Raw genomic sequence first — 5,554 nt, 5'->3', positions numbered from 1 at the left:
GAACCATTTGTCTCTGCTAATGACATCTTCAATACATTTTTTGATCCCAGGCTTAGTTTATGGACTGTAATGTGAAATTAGGCACAAGTATAAGTCTGACAGTTTGTTCACCAAGTTACTGTGCTCTCTGAGAGGATCTGTGGTATAAGTATTTGACATTGTTCCATGCCTGTCGTTGACATTAGCCTCTAACAAAATGTTAGATCATCTACCAGGAACACTGCAAACAGCATGAGTTTCTGTAGTGTAGTGGTTATCACGTTTGCTTCACACGCAAAAGGTCTCTGGTTCGAAACCAGACAGAAACAGTTTTAGTATGTTCTATTCATCACAGGTGTTTACTAAAGGTCAACAAGGGTCTGTGGTGTCATGGTCTGTACTCTGAATCCAGGCATCTGAGCGCAAGCCTCGATTGAAATTTTCATGTGTTGCATCTCACATCATCAACTTTGGAACCTAAAACTGAAACAAAGCAGAGAAGATCAGTTTCTGTAGTGTAGTGGTTATCACATTTGCTTTACATGCAATAGGTCTCTGGTTCGAAACCAGACAGAAACAGATTTTGTAGGTTATGCATCTCTTGGAGTGCAGTGAGACAACAAGAGCCTTCCTCTTTCGTGATGGTTCATTTGCCAATCGACTTCAATGTCAGCTTCTTTGAAATCGAAGCTACTTTACTTCAATTACCAATTGGCAGTTCTATGGCGTAATGCACATGTGTCAAACTCAAGGCCCGCCGGCCACATGTGGCCCCCCAGCATTTTATAGGCCATGGAAACTCAAATGCAATATTTAAAACTTCAATACATAAAATCAGTTATTTAACAATATGAGGTGGTGCTTAATTTATTTTTAACATTGTATTTTTATACATTTATGCTAGGGGTGCCCAAGTCTAGTTTTCCAGAGCTGCCATCTGCAACTTTAGATGCGTTCCTTCTCTAACACACCTGGACCATTGACTCATTATAAGCCTCTACAGACCTGAATGAGGGAAGTCAACCTTTTGTCTGGGGTGTTTTAGCAGGGATGCCCTCCTGATTTGTACCGTCAATGTGGCCCGTTGAGGGGGGCCAATATGCTGAAGTGGCCCTCGGTGAAATTGAGTTTGACACCCCTGAGCTAGGAGAAATGTGTTGGTAAATCTAAATCTGCAAAGAGTATGAGCAGTTTTGGACTTAATCTTATGTGTTAACCTTTAATAAAATGGGTTTTAAATACTCTGATTGGACTAAACCAACCATTAATAAGGCTCATGGTTTAGGCTTTTAGAGAAGGTTAGCATAGTCATGGTATTCCACAGGTAACACAAAAGCTCCTTTATATGAAAATAATTTAGTGGTGTGACTAGGAAAATAATGCCCTTTCAAAAGTAAGATGTAATGTAGCTTGAGTAATAAAATTCTTCACAAAAGTAGTTCCATATGTGCCCACTTAAGTGTAAACATTCATTGTGTCTTTAAAGACCTTGTGGTCTTTAAAGACACAATGAATGTGTCTGAAATATCTCAGGTCCCAAAATCACACCAAGTGGGAGATACCGCCAAAAATTCTTCTGGAAACTTTTACTTTCTACTTCTGTCTTTTAATAAATATTTACAATATTTCGATTTCTAAGAATAAACACATGAGCCAATTCTAACTCTCAGTGAAATGAAGCAGTTTGACACAAACTGCTGTGTTTTGATCCAGTGCAGGTTGGTGTGTATTGTTGTTACAGTTGTGACAGAAAGATGGACGGGTCCTTGGCGCTTGGTCCACTGGAGGTGTCGCAGGATCGGTGTGTGTCCTTGTGTTTCCCCCCTGGGTATTTGAGCCAAGTCCTTTCTTACTCACATGCCACATATGACAAATCCATTTAAACACACACCTGCACACACAACTATACATTTCCTGAAATATTTAAAAACTGCAAAATATCTCAAGCCACCTTTCAGAGCAAGAGGTGATCTTTCTGTGACTGCAATCATGATTTTATCTACGCTGGTCCAGACTGGGTACTAAGTTGTTTAATTGATGGCTAAACAGAAAGTAGGGGTGGAGAGGGTCAATAATTTCTTCTAATCAGCTTCAAGAGTCCCATAAGTACCAAACAAGTTAGACACCAAAGTGAGTCCAACCGTCACATCTCAGAAATCACTCGCCGCTGCCAGAAGTGTCTCCGTTTATCTGGGTTTATAGGCTAAGCCATCCCAGCTTCCCCAAGCAGTTCGCAGAGCAATTTAATATCAAAAAGATAGAGATCTGCCTGTCCTTCTTATTTTATGGTTGGCTATCAGGTGACAGACAGGGACATTTTTTTTCACATGTATTCAAACTATTTGAAGTGTGCATTGTTCAAATGCTAGATTCTCATTACATCTTTGACATTAATTTAGCAATAGCTGCAATAAATTATTGTAGTATTTTTTCTGATTTATTTTGTTTATTCCAGTTTTATTGCTGTTATGAAACTACATTTGGAATCAGCAATTCCTGTAGATATATAAACAACATATTAAACTGAAATAAAGTGTTATAGTGAGTCAAATAAGACATCTATGTTCAAAAACATTTGTTTTTGTTGGCCAAGGGCACAAAGTACATACACATTATTATACATACATAGAAGTTATTCTTTTTAGTTGTGATTTAAATTGTTGCTGATGGCACTTTTTCCTCCCCTTCCAAATCAGAAACTGGTAAATGTGTCAAATATTGAAAACCAAAGGACTTCTACTAGAAGTCAATAGTAATATCCCAAAGAGTGACGCCCTGATGCACAAAATACAGTTTACAGCAACAGAGTGTCACGGTCTGTGGTTCCAGGCAGCACATCATTATTCATACATGCTAGTTTGTTTCCATTTTAAAAGGGGCTAGAAAAGCTTTTCTCATGGCAGAAAACGTTTATTTTCAAGATGCTTGGCTACTTTAAAAATGTTGAAATTCTTTAATGTTTTATGCTGTCATTTAGTTGAATTTTCATCCCAGCCTAAAGTGCACAGATTTTAGGAGTCAACTGAAATAACAGCAATTTTCCTGTCACTTTTGCAAACATTTGCAAAAAAAAATGATTTGGCATATTTCTACAACTTAATTCACTATTCTATGTCAGCTGTTCAAATTTAGTAATTTTTTATTTAAAAGCATTTTTCCTGGTTCCATGTATAAAAGCCAAACAATTCAGAGTATGTCTCTTTAACAACTTTCCCTAACCAAGTCAAGTAAGATATTTATCTACTAAAAGATGTAAGGATACAATTGTATTCAGTAAATTAGAATAGTAAAAGTTCAGTAACTCAATTATCTAAGTGAAATAAATTATCTAGAACACAACGACTAGTGTTTACTTCCCATTAGGATTAGCTTTGTCTGAAAGAAAACAAGCTGAAAAGTTGTGAAATGCATGGACTTCTCCAATTTATTTATTTGGCCAGCTCTGAGTTCTGCAGAGTACCTCTTGTGTGTGTCTATGCGAGGGAATGTCTTCGTGTGTGTATGCACTAGAGGACAGTGTAATATTGTTTCAGATCCTAGTGGTTGTGACGGAGCTAACACCTGAATGAACCTGTCACTGCAGACACATTTCTTTTTCTGCTCCAGTGATTACACTGCACCGAAACACACTCAACAATTTTTGGATAGGTCTCAGCACATGTGTGCTATCGACTTGTGCGCAAGGCAGAGAAACGGGAGAAGTGTGTTGCTTGTGTATCGCCTGTGTGCATGTATCTATGAGAGTGGGAAAGACGGGAACGGAGAGCGACAGAGCGTTGTGTCTCAGTGTGTATGTGTCGAGGCTTATCCAGGTTTTGAGTTTTTGTCCTATGAAAATGTTAAACTGGGCTGGTGCTAATGTGTCCTTTGCGATTAGGAAACATAAACAAAGAAAAGAAAAGGAGTTCAAGGGACACCAATAAATTAATAAAGGTGAACAGATATGCAGCAAAAATGTCGGATCAACTAAAAAGTAACACGTTTGAGTGAAAAGATGTTTACCAAATTTTAAAAAATAAAGTTTTCTTGCCCATTTATTTCGTTGTCTTCACCACCAAGTTTCGTCTAAATGATTTAGATTCATCATTTTATAGAATGGCCATTTTAACACAAATCTACTAAGTAGCGATGGATGGATTGAGTTTTCTTTTTCTTTCTTGGAGGTAACTGAAGAACAGGAAATAGGAAGCATATATACCAAAATGTAGCATTTGTCTCTCCATCTTGTAAACACCAGCAGTATGTGATGGTAGGATATGATGGAAGACTGGACATGAGGTTAGGTGAAGACAAATGACTGAGAATCAAGCATGACGGTGAAGTAAAAGAGGTCAAGGCAAACTGACACTCCATCAGCTTTTCCTCCTTGATCTACTTCTTTCACTTATCATCCACCCATCTCTGCAGACAAATGCCTTGATTCTCATACAGACACCATTTACTGCAAACCCTCTGTGACTTCTTTTGCCATGACCTTAATATATACGTGATGCATATGTCTTGGAGCAGGTTAAACACTAAAACTTTTACCTTTCATCCAGGATTCACCATCTCTGGGGTTTGTGTGTGTGTGTGTGTGTGCGTGTGTGTGTGTGTGTGTGTGTGTGTGTGTGCGTGTGTGTATGTGTGTGTGTGTGTGTGTGTGTGTGTGTGTGTGTGTGTGTGTGTGTGTGCGTTTGTTTGTAATACCTTGTGGGGACGATTTTCCTGACATATGCTACGTTGTGGGGACCAATCGCTCCTCGTGGGGACCTGAGCCTGGTCCCCACGAGGGGAAACCCTGTTTTTGGGTCAGGGGTCAGAGTTAGGGCTAAGGTATGAATTGAGTTTTGGTTAGGGTTAGGGTTAGGTATGTGATGGATAGGGTTAGGAAAAGGGTAAAGGTAAGGTTTAGGCTGTAGAAATGAGTAGAAATGAATGGAAGTCAATGGAAAGTCCCCACAAAGATAGCAAAACAAACGTGTGTGTGTGCGTGTGTGTGTGTGTGTGTGTGTGTGTGTGTGTCTGATTGTGTGAGAATGTAACAGAAGGTTCCTTGAGGGAATTGACAAAACAGTGACAATACTTTCTGTTTATCTGAAATGTATCTGGATTATGTCTCTTCTTGCAATCATAAAAATACAGTAATATTGTGCACATTGAGCCTTTGTCTGTACAGCTTTTGTGTTGCACTTAGTGTGAACTGCAAACCTTTTTTCTGCATCAAATTGTTTCATTTCAGAAAGCAGTTAGTATAATTCATGCTAGAAGTGGCACTGACACGCCATTTTATGCTGCTCAATGATCTTGTAATGAGCACTTCAGTCCTTTCATTCATAAATTCCTTCTCAATCTGTCAACAGATCTGAGAAAGACCATAGAAAGTGAGTATTTTCATTGTACTGATTAATCAAATATTTTTATTATACTTTACACAAACGATTGATGAAATGAAGATATCTGGTGAGCAGAAAGACAAACCAAACAACAAAAATCTCCAGTTTAAAGAGTTGTTAGGCTCCATAAGGTAACCCTTTTAATTCACACCAAAGTGCCTGATTGGTTTTAGAAAAGTACACGGTAGCTTCCAGGAAAT

General features: G+C 38.5%; 1 non-coding gene across 1 annotated transcript; it reads left to right on the top strand.

The window, feature by feature from the left end:
* The first annotated feature begins 235 nt into the window (after window positions 1–235).
* trnav-cac (transfer RNA valine (anticodon CAC)) lies at window positions 236–308 on the top strand. Its single transcript has one exon. It is a non-coding gene; the product is annotated as a tRNA-Val (tRNA).
* Window positions 309–5,554: the final 5,246 nt, after the last annotated feature.

This window comes from Poecilia mexicana, unplaced genomic scaffold (assembly GCF_051168715.1).
Source record: "Poecilia mexicana isolate PSO_F unplaced genomic scaffold, ASM5116871v1 scaffold_9, whole genome shotgun sequence".
Classification (NCBI taxonomy): Eukaryota; Metazoa; Chordata; class Actinopteri; order Cyprinodontiformes; family Poeciliidae; genus Poecilia; species Poecilia mexicana.
This window is presented reverse-complemented; position numbering and strand designations above follow the sequence as displayed.